Raw genomic sequence first — 24,108 nt, forward strand, 5'->3', positions numbered from 1 at the left:
TCCACAACACACTCAGGGCGAGGGGGTTCTGATCTGCACCTTCTGGCTTTCATGTCTCTTGGCTATTGGTTAATTTTTTGCCAGAATTTGTATTTGGAAGAAAATTTCTGGAGCAGTAAATAGTTCCTTTTTTTGTTGTTGTTGTTTTGGCTGTACCAGGGTTTGAACTCAGGGCCTTGTGCTTGCTAGGCAGGTGCTCTTACCACTTCAACCAAGCCTCCAGCCCTTTTTGCTTGAGGTAGTTTTTGAATAGGGTCTCACATTTACACCCAGGCCTGCCTGGACCACACATTCCCAGACCCAGCTTTTATTGGTTGAGATGAGGTATAGTTAATTTTTTTTATTGTTGTACTGGGGGTACATTGTGACATTTACCAGTCCTTACAATATATCATAGTTGAATTCACCACCTCCTTCATTCTCCTCTCCCTACCCCCCGCCTTTCCTGGAATAGTTTCAACAGGTCTCATTTTTCCATTTTTGTACATGAGTACATAGTATTTCCATTATATTCAGCCTCCCTCACCCTTTCCTTATATCCGCCCCGACTTCCACGGGCACTAGTTAACTTTTTTCCTGAACTGGCCTCAAACTTTGATCCTCCCAAGTAGCTAGGATTACAGATGTGAACCGCTATATCCAGCATAATTTGTCTAGTAAGCTTTTTGGGTTTTTGTTTGGCTGGTTGGTTTTTGCTGTGCTGGTGTTTGAACCTCAGTGCCTCACACTATTAGGCAAGCACTCTACCATTTGAGTCATGCTGCCAGCCCTTTTTTTTTTTTTTTTTGGTGCTTGTACAAAGGATTGAACTCAGGGCCTCAAGCTTACCAGGTAAGCACTACACCACTTGAGTAAAGCCTTTGCTTTTTAGTTTGTTCTCAGGTTGGATCTCATGCTAACTTTACTTGGGCCAGCCTCGGACCATGGTCCGGGATTACAGGTATGCACCATCATGCCTGGTTAGTTAAGTTCTTCTAGCCTGACAATATGGGACATGGTATCAAATAAAATGAGGTGGTTTTCAAAAGGGTGACTTGAGCTATATCAGTAAATCAAGAGAGTTGGAATTCTACCTATTGTTTTCTTTTTCATTGAGTTTTAAATTATCAGTACCTAGCAGTCCCTACAGATCTGCTACTCTCTTCCTAAGTAAAATCTAGGTTTATTTCTAATACATCTACCCAACTCCTTAAACCCCCAATACCAATAGAGGAGGGTCTATGGATGTCCACATCTGTGTAATAAAGAAAAACCACAAACTCAGCATTGTTGTTTAATTTGAAATTCTTCCTGCCACATTGTTGCCTATTCTGTAACTGAATTAGAGCATTTCACTGTTGTGGCAATGTGTTTAAAATGACTGTCATTTGTCATAACCATCTATCTTTGTTATCTTGAAAAAAATCTGAATTTTAAAGAGTTATGTTGTATTCTGTCTGTCTGTCTCTCTCTCTCTCTCTCATATGTGGTTCAAATTGGCCATCTCTAGTGATAGCATGACAGAGTCCACTTTAGGAATATTCTGCTAGATTTCAGTATAATGGGGAATTGTTTCTGATAACTGTTTTTTACCCTCCTAAGTTTTGTGGAGGATATAAAATATTTTTCAGGGTTGGCAGTTCATTCTCTCTGATCCTGAACAAACAACGTGGCTAGAGGTGGCCAGGCACAGCTCCAGGAAGTAATCCCTATCCAGATTATTGCAGAGCACTTACCAACCATGTGGTTCTTAACTTCACTTGCAGTAAAGAAAGTCAGAGTTGGTCTTTAACCTTACAAGACTAGGCTCAACTATTGTGGAAAGAAAGCTTTGGCAAGTACTGTTATTGACTGAGGTTGTGGCAGACATAAATTGGAGTTGCTCCTGGGTCCCAAATTTCTCCATTGGACCTGACTGTGCTATTCCACCCACTGCAGCCTCAGGGAGTCCACGTGGCCTCCTTGAGCACATCAGTTGATATAAAGGTTATTGTGGCAGTACTTTGTTCCTAGTACCCTGTTATAGCAGCCTCACAGTTCTGGAGGCCAAAAGTCCAAGATCAAGTGCTGGAACAGTTGAGTTCTGATAAGTACCCTCTCTTGGCTTGCAGACGGATAACTTCTCTTTGGAGTCCTCTCTCTCTCTCTCTCTCTCTCTCTCTCTCTCTCTCTCTCTCTCTCTCTCTCTCTTTAGCATGCAATGTTTTTATTGTTTTCTAAATCTATTTGTACACTTAGTACTCCAGTATTAATTTTACAAACAGCATAAGGAATGAACTCCTCAAAGAGAGTAAGCTGCAACTACTCACCTGAAAAGGAACAATATTCTGTGGCGTCCTCTCTTGGTGGAAAGACAGCTAGTGATCTGGGGTCTACTTTATAAGGGCACTAAAACCATGACATAATTACCCCCCAGGAACCCCACCTCCTTATACCATCACATTAGGGGTTAGGATTTCAACATATGAATTTGGAGAGGCATAAATATTCAGTCTATAACAATATCTGATACAAGATTGGCTAATCATGATAGCTGACACACACACCTGATGACAATAATTGGTCCAAGGGATAGCCATGTGATCCACGTCAGACCAATCAAATCTTTCTTGGAATTTTTCACATTGAAGTTTGGAGAGGAAAAATCCTTTCCTCTTTGGGGAGAGTATAAGCTTAGAGATGGAGTAGAAGCAGAAACAAGAGGAAGAGAGAGTCCTGAGGCCACCTGAGTCCCTCATTCTTGATGTCACTCAACTGTCACTCAAACTACCTTATCTCTGGCCTTCCTAAACTTGGTTCTTAACTCTTCCTTTCCATCAACTACCTTCCCATTTAAATTAGTCCAAATGGGGATCCTATCACATCTATTTGAGGAAATCTTGAGTTGAGCACAAATCAGAAAGATTCTCCTTTAATGACTTGTAAGCATCCCATTATATATGTATATTTACATATTTTTCAAGCATTTGTTACCAGACATTTAGATTACGTAAAGTCTTCTTGCTTCATAAATAGTGCTGCGAAAATATCCTTATTCATAAGACGTGCACATCTCTGATTATTTTATCAGGCTTCCTCCTCAAATCACGTGCACTTGAAAGATTTTATTCAAGTGTAATAAAATCATTCTCTCCCCATTTCCCTGCAAAACAGTTGTACTTAATGTCTATTTCCAACAGCTCTTCAGGAAAGTGTTTTTTTTCTATGTTGTTGCCACCCTCAGATATCATAACTCTATTTCTTTCATATGTTTTTCAATTTTGTAGGCAAAAAGTGCCAACTCATTTTGTTTTGTTTTGGTTGGTTTTTTTTAGTTTGTACTTCTTGGGAAAAACAGTCATTCTTAGAAAGAAGCCCTGGGTTTCCATCAAGTTCAGTCTTATCATTCCCCTAAAGGTCTCCATTGCTAACTGATTCACTCTATCTAAACACTACAGCGTTTCCTGCCATCAAAAAGTTTTCTCAAAACACTTGATCTAATTTTGGTCCAAAATACCCTCAGCCTTGTTCATTCTGAGGGTTGGAGAAGAGAGAGGCAGTCAATGAACATCCTAAGAGATTTCACAGGTAGCAGGAGTAGTTCTGCTTTATTTTGTTTGGTTTTTAAGTTTAGACTTAGTTATGGGGTAGGGGGGAATGGGAAAGCCCACTGACTGACTCTAAGGAGACTTTTTTTTGTTTGACTCAGGTTTTGTTTTTGTTTTTTAATGCACACAATAGTTTATCCTTTTGCTGCAGGGATGGAATGACTTGGGTTTTTCAGAGCTCTCTTCAGGACTCCTGCCTTGGCCAATGAGTGCTCCATGTATAACCAGCCAGTACTCCTCCAGACAGAGTGACTGACACTTTCTGCCCTTTCTCTGTGGTGGTTTCACATGGGGTGCATTTCATCTCATCTTTTTTCCTTTCCTTCCATTGGGAACACATTAAAACTACATGACATTGTCAGAAGTGAATTTGGTGAACTCTGGGATTCTTATGAGGAGGCTCTGAGAAAAGAAAGACTTCAGAGCACCTGCTGTTGACTTCTGTCCCCTGGTTTCCAAGACTAGAAGCCCCTTCTCTGCATGACTCCACATGACTGTCATGTGCCAGAGGGTGAGCTGAGGCTGGGGGTGCACTGTGTCAGTGCAGGAAAAGGTGAGGGAAGGAAAGAACTATTTGTGTTTCAGTTTTAGATTACATGTGTGTCACATAACTTTTAGTGGCCTGAAAGTTATTGTGTGAAAGAAATTTTAATATTGTAGGGGTTGTAATAATATTGTGATGGGTTAAAAATTGTACTAAGTCATACCAATTTCACTTTTAATCATTCTCACTACGTACTTGTATATATATGCATATGTACGTGGAAGATACTTGAAATGTCTAAACTTTCTTATTCAAATAAAATATATTCTATGTTTGTGTCAAAGTGTTGGGGTGGTACATGGGGGGCCACCTATGTTAGGGAAATAGTATGGTACCAGAATAAAAGTAAAAGAAAACCTAAAAACTGGGAGGGATAAAATTGAGCTGAATATAATATATTACAAATATATGTATTATGTATTCCTATAAGTATGCAATATGGTTAATATATTTTATAGTATATGTATATATTGTATGTTTTATTTACATACCTTATACTTACCATATGTTTACATATACTTTATATATAATAAATGTATAATTCTATGTTTTTATAATATACATTATATATATATATATGTATGTCCCTCCTAGGTTTTTAGGTTTTCTTTCCCTTCTATTCCAGTATTATACTATTTCCCTAAGCTCATGCCAGAGTCCCCATGGGCTACCTTCCACATACACTGACTAAAACATAGAAAACTACTTTATTTACTTGAATAAGAAACTTTAGAAATTTCCAGCAGAAGGAAAAAAACCTACACTGATACAGAAACAGAATGACTTACAGGGTATGGGTTTCTAAGTTAATGTGTTACGAGGCATAAATTCCCTAGGCCTCAGTTTTCACAAATACAATAAGAGAGGGACCGACTTTTCCATAAGGTGCCACCCACTTTTGCAGTTTTAGGAGATGCTGGCTGGTACAACACAGGTAAGCCCCTCTCCTTTTGACTTGTCTAGAGAACCAGTCCCAAGCCTTTCCCTCTTGGTGTTTCTCCTTTTTCTGAGATTTAAACTGGTCCCACCTTCCTCATCACCCATCCACAGTGGCTGATGGTACAGCTAATCACTCCCATTTCCTGGGTTGGGCTGTAGTTGAGGCTCAGAAGGGTTAATTTGTCATAAGTGTGTAGTCCACAAGTAGCACAGCCAGGATTTGAACACAAATTGTTAAGCCACTAAGCCACAATCTTAACCACAATGCTGTGTTGACTCTCGGTAGGCTGGTGGTTTTCAAACTTTTCTCAGCACTGAAACTTAAGTGATATCTTCCATAAAACCTCAAAAGGGAGTGTCACTGAGTATAGCCGAGTGGGAACCTGGGTGTCAGCCACTTGCCTCGTCCACAAACTAGTTTGGCCTTGAGCTGCGTGAAGTGGAAAAAGAAACTACTGTACTCCCCTGACTGCACTTGACCGTGATGGAACAAAACCCATCTTGCCTCCTGTCCAGAGTCACTGGGCAATGGTCAAGTGGTCAGTGTCCATAGAGGCAGAGATCCAAGGACATGACTCAGAAAAGCAGCATTCCCAACAGCCAAGGGAGCAGCAGAGCTACCCCACTTCCATCCTTCTTCTGAGCACCACAATAACATCATCAGGGCACAGGCAGCTTTGCAGTTCCTCCATCTTGCTGCATTTCCAGTAGACGTGAGAAGATGGGGACTGTGTGTGCCCAGATTTAAGTGTTGGTGTTGCTGGCATTGCCAAGTTGATTAGTGTTGATCTGTATCATTTTCCTGAAGTTAAGCATAACTGAGCGAATGCAAGGACTTTGGTATGGGGCTGGATCCACATTCTGGTTCTGCCAGTTACTGAATAAGCTGGGATCAGCTACCTAGCTAATGATTTTATTTTCTCCTCTAGAAAAATGAGATCAGGTAAGTGTGACTTGGCACAATCTCTGTCTCCATAAAATTTAGTTTATCTATTATTATTATTATACATTAATTAAATATATCCTTCTAGTTGTAAGAAAATAAAAGCTGAGTGCAGTGACTCACTCCTAATCTCAACTACTCAGGAAGTAGAGATTAGAAGGATGTGGTTTGAGGTCAACTGAGACAAAGTTAGTGAGACCTCCATTGCACCCGGTAAACTGGGCCCCAGCTATGCAGGAGATACATATATAGGAGGATCACAATCCAGGCCAGTCTGGGCAAAACATGAGACCTTTTTTGAAAAATAACTAAAGCAGCTGGGTGCTGATGGCTCAAGCCTGTAATCCTAGCTATTTGGGAAACTGAAGTCAGGAAGATCAAGGTTCGAGGCCAGCCTGGGCAAAAAGTTCACAAGAACCCATCTCCAAAATCACCACAGCAAAATGGACTGGAGGTGTGGTTCAAGCAGCAGAGTTCTGCTTTGCAAGTGCCAAGCCCTGAGTTCAAACCCCAGTCCCACCAAAAATAAATAAATAAAGCAAAAAGAACTAGGGTTGTGGCTCTAGTGGTAGAGCACCTGCCTAGCAACCACAAGGTCCTGTACTTAAGACCCCAGTACTGCAAAAAGAAAGGAAGAGAGGGAGGGAAGGAGGGAGGGAGGGAGGAAATGAAAAGAATCAGTGTCTCCAAAAATGTTGCTAATGTATATGGTTATGTAATTATTAAGAGATGGTCCCATGAAAACTTTTAATAAAAAAGTTTATATTCCTTCCTTCTGAGTTGTTTTTGAAACTCAAGCGAGTTTTCTTTCTCAAATATGTTACATTATGGAAAATAGTTCATCCCCGCTTCCGACTCTGATCATATAATAGCTATCTTTGTAAAGCACATCTGACAGAAAGAGAAATGGAAGTAGTAATGTATCCATGGTAAAATACCACGTGTGTGGAAAAATATGCCACAGTCCTGTAAGGTGTTAACATAACACGAGAAACTGGGGGTTCAACTTTTTGTGCAAATATCAAAAGCTTCTCTAAAGCTAAAACTATTCTTCAAAAGTTAATTTTTAAAAATTCCAGTTATAAGAGAAGGATCCTTTCTATCTGTTATCATTTCTGATGCTCCTCATCCCGTGGTCCATATCCTACTTCTGACACCATTCCCTTCTGCCTGAGGGTCTCCTGTAACTGTCTGCAGTGAACCGTTGGTGGTGGTGCATCCTCCAGCTTTTGTCTGAAATACTCTGGATTTCACCTGTAGTTTTGAGCAGTATTTTTGCTGGGTGTACACTTCTGGGTTGAAAGGTTTTGTTTTGGTTTTTTTCCCACTGCCTTCTCACTGGAATTGTTTTTAGACAGAAGTCTCCTGCCGTGTTTTTATGTGTCAGTACAGTTTTCTTCATGTCACTTATACTTGGGTTCCATCGAACTCCTTGAATTTACGCTTGTCCTCAAATTTGAACATTTTGGGGCTTTTATTTCTTCTACTCATTTTCTTCTCCGTTCCACTTTTTCAGGAATCGTAATTATATATCTCTTAGGCTGTTTCTTGAAATCATCCCATGGCTCACTGATGGTCTTTTTATTTTTAAAAAATTCTTTTTTCTATGTTTAACTTCATATGCTTTCTAGTTCTCTTTCTTTTCTTTTCCCTTCCTTCCTTCCTTTTATGGTCTTGTTATGTATCCCAGACTGGCCTCAAATTGTGATCCTCCTGCCTTAGCCTCCTGAGCTCTGTGATTACAGGTGTGTATCACCATGCCCAACATTGTATTTTCTATTTGTCATTTAGTTCACAAATAATTTCTTCTGCAATGTCTGCTCTGAAATTGGACCTATCTAGTTGTGCTAATTTTCTTTTACATCATAACCAATACCACAAATTTAATATCTTAAAACAGAAAACGTTTATTATCTCCTAGTTTCCATGGTCAGGAGTCTGGTAGCTGGGGCCTCTGCTTGGGGTTTCTCAAGGCTGAAGTCAAGGTTGTCAACTGGCTGCATCCAGATATGCTCAGTTAGAGAAAAGTTTCGATTCCATTTCCTTCGAATCCATTTTCTTGAGGTTGTTTGGCTCAGGCTCCTGCTTTCTTTCTAGTTGTCAGCTGTGGACTGCCCATGGTTCCTGTCACGCGGCTTTCTTCGCAAATGTCAGTGTACAACATGGCTTCATGAGCATACAGAATACAGTTCTAGTAACCACTTTAATGTCTTTGTCTTCTAATTCTGACATCTATGTCAGTTCTGGGTCGGCTTTGATGGAGTGATTATTCTCCTCACTTGCATGCTTCTTTGAGTTCTAGTAATTGTTTACTGGACGTCGAACATTGTGAATTATACCTAATTGTGGAATAGAGTTTTTAAATCATGCTTAATTGTGGTTTTGTAACAAAACACATATCACAAAATCTACTATTTCAACTAGTTTCCAGAACATAGGTTAGCAATGCTAAATACATCTACCTTGTTGTGCAACAGATCTCTATAACTTTTTCATTTTGCAAAATTGAAATGTTATATCCATTGGATGACGACTTTTTCTTTCCCCCTCTCCCTAGTTCCTGAAACTGCCATTCTACTTCTTTGTTCCTATAAGTCTATCTACTTCAGGTTGTCTCATGTGAATGGAATCATAGAATATTGTCTTTTCTTTCTTTCCTTCTTCTGTCCTTTCTTCCCTCCCTTTCTCTCCTCTCTCTTTGTGCTGGGAATTGAACCCAGGGCCTCACACATGCGGCTACCTCTCTACCATTGAGTTGCACCCCGATTCCCTTTTAAATTTTATTTTGATACAGGGTCTCATGAAGTTGTCCAGGATTACAAATTCAAGGCAAGTCTGTTGTTTTTGTAACCAACTTACTTCACGATATCCTCCAGTCACATGATATCCTCCAGGTTCATCTCTGTTATTGCATATGACAGGATTTCCTTCTTTTTAAAAATATCCTACTGTGCGCATATGCTTGTGCTGTTTACCCACTCACCCATGAATGCACACTTATGTTGCTCCCACTTTTTCTGCTGTGATGACCAATGCACAGGTACGCAGCTATCTCTTTGAGATACTGCTTTCGAATCTTTTTTATATACAGTGAAGTAAGTTTGCTGGATGAAAAGGTAATTTTATTATTTTTTTTGAGGAACCTCCATACTATTTGCCACAGAAGCTGCACCAGTTTACCTAGCAATGATGCCCAGCAGTTACAAATTCTCCACATCCTTTGTTGTTTGCTGGTTTGGGTATTTTTTTTAAATAGTAGCCATTCTAATGGGTGAGAGCTGATTGTGGTTTCTCTAATGATATTGATTTTGAGCATGTTTTTATATGCTTGTGGATATCTATATATACTCAAATAAATATATATTTATTCATGTGAATATTCTTGAACCTTATTTGGGGTGCAGTTGCATCACTTGGAAGCAGTTTGATCCTTACAGATCTTGCTTTTACATTCTATTATGTGAGTCCAGAGCAAATGCTCCCTGTATCTATTCTTCATAACTAAGTGCCCTTCCAGAGCACTCTACTCATTGCCCTGTCAACCATGAGATTTTCCACTGATGATGGTGCAAGAGGCTGGGCCTTATTTGTATTAAGCCCTGTTCCTTTTGATCCTTTTGGATGGTTTTTCCTTGGCCTCAGGTAGTTGATGCATCTGCCCATCTGCTGAATGCTGTGCTCTGCATTGTGCTCTTTCTGTTTAGCTCTCTTTTGTCCAGCCTTCTGTACTAACAACTCTAACCACATTGCTCTTCCTGGACTCCCAGCTCTATGGACTCCACTCACTCAGACAGGCCTGGGTTCTCCTTCTCTGTGTTGTGTCCTGAGAAGACGGTAAGTTAAGTTAATCACAGGGCCACTTTGTCTGTGTCTCTTGGGAATTACTGTTAAATTGTTGCCTGACAGTCAGTGTCTTGAAATTGTCTCATATTATTTGCTTTTTTTCTTTTGAGAAAAGCGGGTTAATCTAGTCTTTGTTACTGCATTTTGGTAAGTAGTAGAAGCCACAGGCACTTATCCAAAGTATAATGAAATGGTAAAGCTATAATAAAAAATTATTTCCTTCAAATATTTTAAAATTAAAAAACAAGATGCAATATTAGGAAATGATTTCATAACCCCCATTGTGTTAAGGGTATCATGAATTTTACAGCAAATGAATTTTACATAATCAAAGGAAGACCATGTAAGTACAAAATAAATACCTGAATTTCTAAAACCCAATGTCATCTTGGATGTAGTGTTAACCTTTAGCATTCACTACCAATTGATAAATACAAAACTGGATCTATTCATGAATTTGAGTTGAGCTTTCCCCAAGTTCTCCAGCTACTTCTCAAGGTCTTCAAATGGGTCCTCACAAGTATCCATAAGTCAGTCTGTTAGCTGCAGTTACCACAGAACATCGACCACCTTGTCCACCAGCCCCACTGCAGCTCCTGCTTTTCATGTTTCTGCCTGAGGAGACTCATCTGAGTCATTTGTGATGCCTTTGCTGGCAATGCCTATAATGAGAGTAACAACATGACTCTCCCAAAGCTGCTGGACCTTCAGGACCAGGGCAAGGCTGGGGTCCTCATAGAGCCAGGGGACCCCAAACAATTCTTAATATATATATATCCTACCTCTGTCCTGTACCCCTCTCCAAATCTCCCCATGCCTGATGAAAGCAGTTCTGTAGCTTACTGTCAAAGAAGCCAGCCAGGAAGAAATTCATATCACCCTCCACCCTCCTATTCTCTCTTCCCTGTCACCCCTGACTCAATGAAACTTCGTTAGCAAACAAGGATCCTGTATTCATCAGCCAACAACAACAAATATTTGTCAGGGGCAGAGACAGAGAAAAGTAGATGTTCTGTGCACTAGCAGTACCTGGGTAAAAAACAACAGCCCACGTGCCCTGTTTAATAGCTGCTGGTCCTTGTAGGGCTACATCCTGTGGACACATCTGACCTGCAGAGCACAGAGGAGTGTCTCCATTGATAAACATGCATTGAGGTACTGCCTTAGATTATTCACAAAAACCAAGAGCAAAGGCCATGGTCCCTAGGGGCTTTTCATTCCTTGTTGGCGGGTTAGACTAAGACACCCTGTGGGAACCTCTTGCCCTGGACCCTCCTTTCCCCCCTTTTTCCCTTTAGAGCCAGACACAGCTGTGGTCTCCTTCCTTCTCCCATTCCTCCTCCAGGCTTCCGCCAACACATGGGGACAGCAGTCTCATTTCCTTTGGTGTCCTGAAGCTTCCTTTTCACTGTGATTACAAAAACATTTATTAGAGAATAATTTATTCCTCAGGCACATTAATGGAGTCCAGATTTTGCTTGGATAATATGGACAGACAGATGCGCGGTGTTTGGTGCTACTTTTAGATGAGCGATGCTGTTTACACAGAATTTTCCTGAGACCACCCAACTCATTTCACATGTAGTCTTCAGCTTTCCAAGCCCTGGCCTCCAGAGGAAAAGAAAAAATTTAATAACTCAGCGCCCCACCCAGTTTTGAAGACATGACTTAATACTGAAGGAATTTGCAGGCCTGCACTGCCAATCAACAGGCCTACATCAAATAAACCATCTTTTCTTTTCTGAAAAATGAAAGGTGACTCTAGGAGCATTCTGCTCTCTGACCTTCTTACATCTATTGCTCGTGTCTCATTAGGTACCTGGAGACGTTTGAACAAAGGTCATGAATCTAAAAAATAATAAGATGAAACTCTAGTCTTTGGCCTTCCCACAGTTTTCTACTTTATGTATATTTCACATAAGTTGCCTTTTCCCTTTAGATCTGTATTATGCCTAGAGATACTATTAGTAATGTTTTGCACATGGAAAATTTGTTACATTTTTCATAACATTTGCATATACTGGTAATTTGTCTGCTCCTTACATTAACCTTGAAGAGTAGGTAAAACACTGTCTTAGTCTCTTCAACCTGCTCAAACAAAATACCATAAACTCTGTGGCTATAAACAACAGAAATTATTTTTCACAGTTTTGGTGACTGGGAAGTCTCACATGGAGGCACATGCAGATTTAGTTCTGGTTCATAGATGGCACCTACTTGCTGTGTCCTTGCATGGTAGAAGGGGTAAGACAGCTCTCAGGGTGACTTTTCTTGTGGTGCTGGGAATCAAACCCAGGGTCTTGAGCATGCAAGGTGAGCATTCTACCACTGAACCACATCTCCAGCTTTCAGGGTCACTTTTATGAGGTACCATGAGGGCAGAGCCCTCCTGACTTAATCTCCTTCCAAAGATCCTACTTCTTAGTATCATCCATCCCACTGGGGATTCAGTCTCATCAAATCAATTTTGCAGGGGGACACAATCATTCAGGTCATAATAAAAAATGCCTAGGCATCCCAGTGAGCAATCAGTTAAATTAGGCATTATCATTGATCATAATTTTTTTTTCTTACATGGTCACATTTAGTCTGGAAATCATTGCCTAGTTCTAAATTTGGTTATTCTCAGTTTCATAGACATACCACTGCAGTACTGCAGTATAGATGTATATTAAACATGTTATGTTACTTGACACACACTCACAGAAAATCAATGTGAGTCAATGCCCTGTATAGCTATCCTTATCTCAACCAGCAAAACCCCTTGTTCCTTCCTATTATTGCTTATACTCTCTCTACAACAAAATTAGAGATAAGGGCAAAATAGTTTCTGCTGGGTATTGGGGGGGGGAGCGGGAGGGGGTGGAGTGGGTGGTAAGGGAGGGGGTGGGGGCAGGGGGGAGAAATGAACCAAGCCTTGTATGCACATATGAATAATAAAAGAAAAATGAAAAAAAAAAGTAAAAAAAAAAAAAAAAACATGTTATGTTACTTGATAGTTTACCAAGATGTGAGGACGCACTGATGCCTTGTATGCAGAAAGGAACATGACATTGGAGTGGAAAAGAGTTCAGAGAGTCAAAGACATGCTGAAGTGGTAGAGCACCTGCCTAGCAAGCACAAGGCCCTGACTCAAACCCCAAGAAATTTTGAAAAGGAGCTCAGACTGTCCCTGCTCCTTACTCAGCTCTCTGATACTGGTGCCCTCTTCTATAAAATGGCAACAATGACAGCTACCCTTTTGAGTTGTTATGAAGCTTAATTTAAATGACATATGTAAAGTGCGTCACCCAGTAAACCCTGATCAACATTTAGTGAATTGGATTTTCCTCTTTTATCGTCCATAAAAGGGAAGAAGTGGACAAGGCATTGAATCAGACAAAGCCAGGCCTGCTCAGTACTAAGGAACCTATAAGAATGACAGATACAAAGTCCCTTTCCTCAAGTTGCTTTCAAAACAGCAAAAGAGCAGATATGGATGCAATGATCAAGGATGTGCTTGTTTAAGAAGGAAGCAACAGCTGCACGAGTTGGTGCTAGATGCAAAGGGAACAGGTTGGTGGGCAAGGTGGGCTCTGGCTGGCAAGTAATGGTGGGTGAAGTCCAGGTGATAGTGTGTAATGAAGTAGTCCTTCACTGGCTGCCTAAGGAGGAATAGGATTTTGACAGGAGGAGATCTTCTGAGTGGAGGGATCATCAACAAGGTACAAACATGGTAAGACACAGGGTATGCATGGATTTAGCCACTAATTAGCCTGCATTGAGCACAGGCTGTGCTTTCTCAGGGGGTGCCCAGGGGCCTGCAGCAACCCCACAGTCTGAAAGAGAGCTGGTTAGAAATGAGGCTCTCTTCTTCTTCTTTTTTTTTTTTTTTTTTTGTGGTACTGGGGTTTGAACTAAAGGCAAGGACTTTACAATTTGAGCCATTCCCTCAGAAATGCAGACCTTTAGCTAGACCTGGTGGTGCATGCCTGTAATCCAGTACTTGAGAGGCTGAGCCAGTGGCACATGCCCTCTAGGGAGCTTGTGTCTAGTCACAGGGAAAGGTGACTTGTGATCAGAAGAGAGAAGTCGTAGAATGTGTTGATCAGGAGAGGCTAACGCGCAAGCTGGGGACAGGGTGAAATCTTTTCTCTGGCTCTACAGCATCACTTTCCAACACTGGGACCTTGGGCACAGTTACTTAGCAAGGTCACTTCAACCAGGGAGGTCACAGAACCTGCTATTTCATAGAATTTATTTTTAATAGGCTTTATTTTTTCACAGCAAAACTGTTCAGAAAGAACAGAGATTTCCCATACATTCCTTACCCCATTCCTCATACCCAATCTCCCCCACCATCCCAGCATCCTCACTACATCAGTGCACTAGTTACAATCAGTGAACCCACGGTAACAAGTTATCACCCCAAGACCATAGTTTACATCAGCATTCACCTTACTGTTGTACATTCAATGGGATTGGTCAGTTGTATAATGACATGTGTCCACCACTGCAGTATCATACAGAATAATTTCATTACCCTAAAAAAATCCTCTGTGCTCTGCCCACTCACCCTTTCCTTACCCCCAGCCCCTTGGCAATCACTGACATTTTGACTGTCTGCATAGTTTTGCCTTTTCCAGAATAGTTGTGTAGTTGGAGTCATACAGTAGGTAATCTTTCCAGGTTGACTTCTTTCACTTAGTAACATGCATTGAAGTTTCTTGCATGTATTTTCATGGCTTGATAGCTCATTTTTTATTAGCTCTAAATAATAGTCCATTGTCTGGATGCATAGAATATTTTGCCATTCACCTACTGAGGGCCCTCTTGGTGGCTTCCATATTTTAGCAATTGCGACTAAAGCTGCCATAAACATACACGTGCACGTTTTTATGCAGACATAAGTTTGGGTGCTCATTTGGTTGAATACCAAGGACTGCAATTGCTGGGTCATACTTCATAGGCTTGTCTTAGGATTCCCAGTGCCTTGCACTTGGTAAATGTATAGCTAACAATCCTAACAGTCAGGCTTGATGTTTTATGCCTAACATATGACTCAGGTCAAGAGCAGATAACAGATCCACATTCCACAGACCGAAATGTTTGAGGTTTCGAAACTTTGTAGTTTTGTACATGTCAAGTCTCACATTTCTACTCAGGTCCCCTGACCTGGAGGTCATTCCTGCAGGCCCAAGCCGGAGGGGAGCCACATGTCTGCTAGGCAAGGTGGGGCACAAGATAGAGTCCAGGGTTCCTGGGCAGAGATTGCACCTGCCTGAACTTCAGATTGGATTGCCACGTTTGAGTGCGTCAGGGCTGTGGGACACCTGGCTTCTTCCCCTTTGTGCCTCCTTTTCTGACTCTGATGCTTCCAAGACTTTTGAACCAATAGGCACGGAGAGCGATGTTATCTGTAGAGCCTAGGATGGGTGATTGAGGGTGGTCAACTGAAAAATACCAGCCCGTCTTTGTTTCCCCACCACAAATGTCTCTGCAAAGAGGGAAGAAAGCCCACCTCAGCACATACATGTCCATCTTGCACAATTCCCAAGTTCTTATTACAGAACTTTCAAAATAAAATTAGAACTAAACATTCCTTAGAAGATCAGGCCCCTCTTGCCTGGCTCTTTGGGTGACTATGCCCATTTGCCATGACAAAATAGGGCTTCATTTTGTAGTCCTGGCATCTTCAGAAATAGCTTGAGCTAAGAAGTGACACAAAGGCTGAACTTAATATCCAATGGGAATGAAGAAAGAGCTAATCTAATGCCAAAAAGTGGTGTGCATTCTAGATGTTTCCCAGCATGGCTTCTGCTTCTGGTTCTCTCCTGTGATGCTGCCTTATCCCAGTTTGCCATTCCCTAACAATCTTAACACAGGGGCATGAGAGCTGGTTTAAGATCTCATTACTTTTGAGAAATTTTCACTGGGCTGCTTTTTCAAATTATAGTTATAAATCTTCCCAAGGGGGAAAAACTGTGTAGAAAATGGTCCTCAAGAATTGCCAGCATTGGCATAGGATCATCATGTTTTAAAACAGAGTTTACTAAAGTCTTTGGAGTCGTTAGATGTGTCAAGAGGATCAGCTTGTTTTCCTGCTCCATGATTCAAAAATGTAAATTAAACCTAAACAAGAAGTCCATAGCAAGGTTCAAAACAGAAGGATATCCTGCTTCAAGGTTTCAGAGTTCATATAAAGCAAAGTGACTGGATCTGTTTTTAAATGGAGTTTCCTTTTTCCTGGGGTCTTTTATAACTAAATAGAAGTAGAAGTCCATTCTGTTCTTCTCTCTCCTTTTCTTTTCCTTGGTTAAACTTCATTCCTCCTGTTAACTGATAGCTTCTTCTCTGTGGTCCTTTCTTCTGACCCACTATCTCTTTAGTTCTCTTTAAGAAAAGAGCCTTTCTCTGTCGGTGGGGGGGATGACTCTTAGCTAACCACTACTCCTCCTGGAGACTGGGTGGAGTAGAATACCAATCACAATAGAGTAATAAATCATTGTCATCAAACAGAAAGCCATTTTGTGTTCAAAGAAAGTCACATCATGTTCGCAAAGTCAGAATGCAAAATGGGTATGTAATTTCCAGTGAACTAAACTGTACATGCCAGCATATATATATAAATTTTCTGGTTAAAATTGCTAGTCTGGCTTTAAGATGTATCCTTTACTAATCATCAAATGAACTTCTGACATTCAAATATCAATAACTCATATTTTCATACTTTTAACGTTCAGAATTCTCCTGGGTTTTTTGCATGTAAGTTTTAAAAAATCTTGAACAGACTGGGAAGTGAGATAATAACATAATAGTCATGAGAACAAGGAAATGTAGATGGGCTGTGTGAGAATCACTCAGCTATAACAGAGGAAGATTGTATTTTTCATCTTTGTGTCTACCAAGTTGCTCAGTTCAGCTTTATTTCTGTCCCTCAGTTTAGCTTTACGTATATTTGCTCATATGTGTTTGTAATTCTGATTTTCTCTGCCTTTGCCTCCCCTTGGACAAGTAGCTTCTTTTGGGGCTGAGAAAGAATTTAAAGCAAGAGAAACCAAGTGCTACTTACAAGTGCTTCATGTCTAAATGGGCAGGGGAAGATATATTAGAAAATATATGGAACGTATGTACTTAGATGCTTCTGGATGGCACAGCAAACACTGAATGCCACCAAGCACAGCCACCAGGGGCACAATTAGGATGGAACTTGGCTGTGGTGCTGGAAGAGGTTCGTTCCCTTGGCAATTGTGACATTCACAGTTATTGCCAGTCATGCTTTGTTGACATCCAGATATGCATAGAGTGTTGTTGGGACCCAAACAGACAAAGTCCAAGGGATTCCGGGAAAGTTCCCTAGAACAGGGAGCGCCTGAACTGAGCCTTGAAGAAAAAGCAAGAATTAGTCATGTGGTGAAAGATGGCAAGGTGTGGCATAAGCAAGCATGAACCAAACCACAGAGAACCAAATGGGGTGTCATGAACCTGGCACTCCCAGGGCCTCGTGCAGCCAGTGGTGTTCTTCAACAGTGGTAAGAGAGGTAGCTCAAAGTGCTTCTCAGAATTTGTGAACATTGACTTTTTCTGTAGACTGTTATCTTGGTTAAGTTTCTTTTGTTGACGAGGAGTATGAATCTATTTTAAATCCCTTAAGCTAAAATGGTAGATTGTAGGAATATCCTTATATCCTCAAGGCAATAATGCAGCCAGGTAGGAAAAATATTGGCCATCCATGTTAAGATTCTACCACAGCTCTCCTACTTCCATCTTTATTTTTTCCAGTTATGGGGGTTGAACTCAGGGCCTTGTACTTGCTAGGTAAGCACTCTTCCACTTGAGACACTCTACCAGCCCCTTTTTGCCTTAGGTATTTTTTGAATAAGGTCTCTCTTTATTCCCAGCCAGCCTGGACCATGATCTCCTATTTGTTCTTCCCCATGTAGCTAGGGGTGACAGGTATGCCCCAGCCATTGGTTGAGATGGTCTCTTAAAAACTTTTTGTCTGGGCTGGCCTTGAACTATGATCCCCACTAACTCTGCCTCCCAAGTAGCCAGTTTTAAAGGCATAAGCCACTGTGCCCAGATTTTTTTTTTAATGTGATTCTAGGGATCAATCCAGAGTCTTGTACATGCTTAGCATGCATTCTACCTCTGAGCTGCACCCTCAACCCATCTGCTATCATCTTGTAGAGCAGCTTCAAGATCAACTCCACGCTCTACTGACCATCCGTGGTTCTGTAGAAGAACCAACACGAATCTAACATAAGTCACTAAATACAAAAGTGGGTCAGAGCATGATCTCCAAGTGGCTTCTGTCTATTGGTGAAAACCATGAAGTGGAATGGTGGAAATTGTGCTCATCCAATGCCTACTTCAAAGCATTGAAAAACCTCAGAGGAACACACAGATGAGCTTGTTCCAAATGCGATGACAGCAGCCATGATACAGAGTGGCACTGGGAAGGCACCAGTGCTTCCTAACCACATGCCTCTTGGGCTGCAGTGAACCCCAGCCACAGAGCTTACACGTATTCATAATCATTGAGGGAAGACAACAAAGAATTAAGTCACAAAACCAATGTCAGGAAACAAAACAGATGTGCCTGCTTCTTAAGACCAAAGGTTGATGGCAAGCAATCAGCACATACTTTGTGTACTGTTAATGAGTCCAAGCCAGACACTTTCCTAAGTGTTTAATGCATACTAAATCACTTAACCCTCCCATAATCCTAGGAGGTAGGAACTATGAATATACTCTTTATATATAGGGAAACTGAAGCACTGAAAGATTAAACCACTTCCTCAAGGTCGTACAACTTTATAAAAGGGTGAGCTGTGACTGGAACCCACATAGTCAGGTCACAGGGTGTGTAGATGCCAGCTACCCGTTCACTTGGGCTCTATAATCTCCTTTCTCATGACCCACCCCCCAGACGTGGTAAGAGTGAGTTTCTAAACAAAACCGATTTCAGAAGCAAAAAGATATTTAAATGAACAGAAAACCAAAAAGGAGGTAAGACAATTTCAAGGAGAGGAAAAAACTCCATTTTTAATGATAGTTTTCATGCCTTTTTTTTTTTTTCTGAGCAGAATCTACCTGTCCCAATGTCTTCCTTTCAATCTAATAAATGCAACAGAGACAATTAGAACTGCTCTGATTGAAGCAAGGGACAAAGAACAAATGCCATAGCAGCTCTGTACACTGCCCTCGTCCCTACATTGCCACCCCGGGCACTTTAAAGGACTAAGCTACCCAATTAAGACTCATGTCTACATCAACTCATGATTGGAAAATGGGATACCAGAATCAATTCACCGTTCTTATGATCCAGCCTGGTCTCAAATGTTCTGAGTTTTGAGCCCTTTGCAACATCTTAATTAGAAGCTCTCTAGTGCGACTATTAATACTTCTTGTAATGAAATGTTTGCGTTTCTTTTTGGCATCGCTTTCCCTTTGATAGAGTGTCAGTGACCTCACTGAACACAGGAATGTAGCTGAGGGGAAGGAATTAGGATGCAGGCCGAGGAAGCAAAATGAAGGCCTCTGCGTAGATGGAGACTCTTAAGAATGCTTTTGCACACATGGCTTTTGAAGCAAGTCACTCTGACTTTGGAAATGAATGGTGTAGAGAGTGGTCTTTCATTTATTTATTTTCTTTAGTTTTCCTCTTCTGATTTCTCACAGGGACAGGATATTCAGGACAGCTATTTTTCCTCAGTTTGTTTTCTTCTATGTGTTATCTAAGCAGTCCAGTCCTGTATGTGAGGAATCACCTCACCTGCTGGGCTGTTGACTGTGTTATATGCAGTGCCTGAAGATTGGGTCACCTAAAATAGTAATTTCCAAATATTTCTGCCAAGGACGCCTGGACTAAATGTCAGAGGTTTCTGTTACTATTTAAATAAATCCACACATCCTCTATCACAGTATTTCTCCCATCCAGGTTAGGTTTTCTACCTTACTTCACTATTACAACCAGGTTCTACCATTTCCATGTAGCTCTCAAACACGCACTCACTAGGTGCTTCTTCCTTTCAGAATGCAGAGGGTTGGGGTCACACCACAATAATATGGAGCCAGGCATTTCTTTTTCTTTTCTTGACATTTTCTTGGTGTGTAGCTCAGAATAGCCTCAAGCTCCCCATCTCCTGTCTCAGTCTCCTAAGTGCTGAGATTACAAATGTGTACCACCATACCTGGCTCTTAAACTCTTACTATTTCATCTTCTGTAAGTTGGAGATTAACTTGTACCTACTCTGAGCACTACTGAACCTGAATGGAACAGATAAATACATTTATTTACAAACTCTTCCAGAACATAGAAAAAAGAACCACCCAATTATACAAGGCTAGCACCACTTCGTTTTACAAACCTACTATGATGGCAAGAGAAAACTGCACTTCAATCTTACTCATGAAGATAGGTGAATAATCCCACATAAAATATTATCAAATCAAAAGCAATGATTAAAACAAGCACACCAGTCCCAGGATTACAGGATAGTTTTGAAACATTACAGATAGATTCTAGGTACTTGCAGTTGATCTTATTCCCATCTGAAACCCTACCGAAATGAGAATAAAGAAAAACAATACATACCCGCAAGGACAAGAAGGACAGGAAGAATACATTTGTGGACAAGAGATGTCAGCTGTGTTTAGAAGTTGAAACGGATTAAGGAGGTGAGTGATACAGCAGAATAGAGAAAATGACAATCGAAATGCCTGTGGAGAAGTCAATGGCAAGCGTGGGGGCGGGGCAGGGGTTGCCACACAATTCTTGAAAAGCTCAGGAGTAGAGACACCAAGTTCTTCAAATCTGGGGAGGCCGAATGAGGCTGAATGGAACGAAAGCAGTGAAGTTGGTTGAAATCCTGAGGATGGAGAAGTTGGACCTCTAAGTTGCCTGCACCATCCTGGCAGTAGACAAAAGGTTTATTTTGATGGAGTCATTAAACCTGGGGAGCTCCAGACTGGAGTGTACTTGGGAAGGACTGAAGAGTGGCCATTTCCTGACTGGGGGAGGGGTGAAGAAGGAAAGAAAAAGAAATTAACCCTATTTACAGAGTGTTTTAATCAGCTTTCCATTACTATAACAATTACCTGGGATATTAGAGAGAAAAGGTTTATTTTGGCTCACAGTTTTGGATGTTTCAGTCCATCATTGGCTGGCCCCATTGCTTTTGGGCCTATGACAAGGCAGCATGACAGGAGTGCATGGCAGAGCAAAACCACCCACCTCATGGCCTGGAAGCAAACATAAGAAAGACAGAGGAGCCAGGGCCCCACTTTTCTTTTTGAGAACACACCTTCAATGACCTGAACAGCTCGCATTGAAACCCACCTCCTGAAGGTTCTGCCACTTCCCAGTAATGCCAACATGGAGACCAGGCCTCTAACACATGGGTCTTTAGGGAATACTTAAGATCCAAACTATGGCACTGGGTGTCTGGTTTACTGAGTGCTGACCATGTGCTATACCCTGTTCTAAATATTCCATACATATTAACTCATTTGATTTTCAAAACCACCCCTGAAACAGGAAGAAAAATGTACAAAAGTAGCAAATACTATTTGTTGATTGATTGATTGATTTTAGTTTTTTGACATAAGGTCTCATTATATAGGCCAGGCTGGCCTAAAACTCTTGATCCTCAAACTCATGATCCTCCTGCCTCTGCCTCCCCAGTGCTGGGATTACAGGCATATGCCACCAGGCCTCACTGACAATTTTTAAAAACAACAAAAAACCAGCATTTACCCTGCCAGATATTGAAAAGCTATGATAATCACAACTACATGGTATGTTGAAATAGGCTAGATTCATCTATTATTTTTTAATTATAATTAAAATGATGATGGCAGGTGGTGAATTGGGTATGTTAGACTAATTAATCTTAGATAGACATGTTAGGTTGGAAGATTGGCTCTTAGTATAGAATGAAGGATATGCTAAAAATGACATTTCAAACCAGTAGGAAAAAATAATAAACAATTAGATAGATGGTGTTGGGATAATTGACTATATATACACACTTGGAAGATACAGGTTCCAGATGGGTAGGGACAGATCTAATATTAAAAACGTTTAGAAACTTGGGCTAAGCTAAATAAGACTTCCCTGGCAACCCAGCATGACTTGGAGCACATTATTTTGCTTTCTGATGTTCTGTGTTTTGTTTTGATTTTTTTTTTTTTTTTTTTTTTTTTTTTGCCGTGCTGGGAATTGAGCCCAGGCCCTCATACATACTAGTCAAGTGTTCTACCACCAGGCCACATTCCCATTCCCCATTACTGTTTAACAAACCAAAAACCAGTAGAATGGAGTTGAACATGCAGTAGGGTGGGGTAGAATTATCATGAAATTTACTGATCTGGCAATGTGTAAAGCTCACTGCCTACCTTAAGCTTTGTGGCTTAGTAGTTGTACCCAATTTTTCATACTGTAGCTCTCTCTGGGATGCACTGAAATTTTATTTTTCTGTTCCTACTACAACAGAATTGAGTGTACTATGCAGACATATTTGCCTTGTTAAGTCCTATCTCTCAGCACTTCTAGAAGTGATAATAAAATATTCCGCTTTGCCATTTTTAATAAGTTCTTTTTTTGGTGGGAGGGGAGGACTGGGGTTTCAACTCAAGACTTTGTGTTTCCAAAGCAGGTACTCTACTGTTTGAGCCACATCTCCAGTCCATTTTGCTGTGGTTATTTTGGATATGGCGTCTTGGGAACTATTTGCTGGGGCTGGCCTCGAGCCTCAATCCTACTGATCTCAACCTTCCAAGTAGCTAGAATTACAGGTGTGAGTCACAGGCACCTGGCCAATTTTGACGTTCTTAATCCTGGTCATGACCGCTTGTGAAATATGTTTGCATTTTGATGTACCAAAAAGCCAAGAATCAGTGAATTCGTGACAGTCTGTGATTTCTCTCCTTTTGAGATAGTTCTCACAAGATTATTGGTTTTCTCTAATTTAGTGAGCCACCGGGTCAGGCAGTATAATCCTCTGTCTTTGCCTTCATGAGTTCTCTCCAGTCCTCTGCAGAAAGAAGAAATGCTTTAGCAAGTGGAAGTAAAGACATTTTAAGGTCTGCTTTTTTTTTTTTCCTTTTTATCAGGAAGGTAGAAAGACAAAAGTTGCTTCATTGGCAAAACTATCACATTAGTGGTTTGGCTCTTTTTTCTCTTCCCAGAGGACCAATTCCCTGACAAAGTAACTGTACATTTTAATAGAGCCTCTCAGTTGCAAGCAACAGAATCCAATTCAAACCAGCCCAAGAAAATTCCTAAGAGAACTGGCTTGAGTGGCTGGACAGTTTAAGGCTAATAGCTTCAGGCATAGCTGTTTGGCCTGCATTGGTGAGATCTGGCCCTGCCCAGCCCTGTGCAATGGACCCCTCCCCCTAAAAAAGAGGGAAGACCACCTTGCCAGGACAAGAATGAACAATGCTAAGCTGGCAAAAACACCAGCTGTCCACACCAGTAACTGAAGCCACTTCTTGGTTCAGCACATTGCACATATGGTCCCTTACCCTGTCGTCTTTTCCCTGAGGTTATCTTTTAGATCAAGGCATTGCAACCTCACCACATTCTTGTTTTTTAGGAAACGCAGTGTCTGGGTCTACCTGGTCAGTTCCTTTAACTTGTGTCTGTTATGAGGCAGAAGACAGTTGCGGGCTGTTTCCTCTCGTTTCTTTGTAATTCTATTGTATATTTCACTAGAAAATAATCCATTCCTGCTTATTGCTTTCATGAAGTTTTCTTTTTTTTTTTCTTTTGTGGTACCAGGGCTTGAATTCAGGGCCTACACCTTGAGCTGCTCCACCAGCCCTTTTTGTGTTAGGTATTTTCGAGATTGAACCGCAATCCTCCTGATCTCTGCCTCCTGAGTAGCTAGGATTATAGGCATGAACTACATGAAGTTTTATTAGAACTATAAGAAATAGTGTACTATATGGAAGTGAATAGCCATAAACTCTAAGAGGATTTGAATTTAAAAATCTTCTAAGTACAATTTGAGGTCTCATACTCCTGAAACTATGGAAATACCTCAGGCTTGGTCATTCATGTCAGAATATCTGAGTGTGATCCATCTTGATCCATGGCCCACTAGTATTGCCCTTGACCTCAGTTGAGGGGCTTGATGTCCGGTGGCAAGGAGTAGAGGAGACGTCAGTCTCTATTCTCCACTGCAGGTCCATGACTGGGGCTTGTTGGCAGAGCTGGCAAACGCTTAGTCTCTCCTAGGGCTCCCCAGCCCTCCTCGCCTCAGGAAAGTCCAGAAGTGACTGTC

The 24,108-nt window shown here is 41.1% G+C and overlaps 1 protein-coding gene across 9 annotated transcripts in view; it reads left to right on the plus strand.

Moving 5' to 3' along the window:
* Prtfdc1 (phosphoribosyl transferase domain containing 1) overlaps positions 1 to 24,108 on the plus strand; it is an 89,442-nt gene that overhangs the window by 46,558 nt on the left and 18,776 nt on the right. The gene's annotated exons all lie outside the window — the stretch shown is intronic.

Source organism: Castor canadensis, chromosome 15 (assembly GCF_047511655.1).
Source record: "Castor canadensis chromosome 15, mCasCan1.hap1v2, whole genome shotgun sequence".
NCBI classification, from domain to species: domain Eukaryota; kingdom Metazoa; phylum Chordata; class Mammalia; order Rodentia; family Castoridae; genus Castor; species Castor canadensis.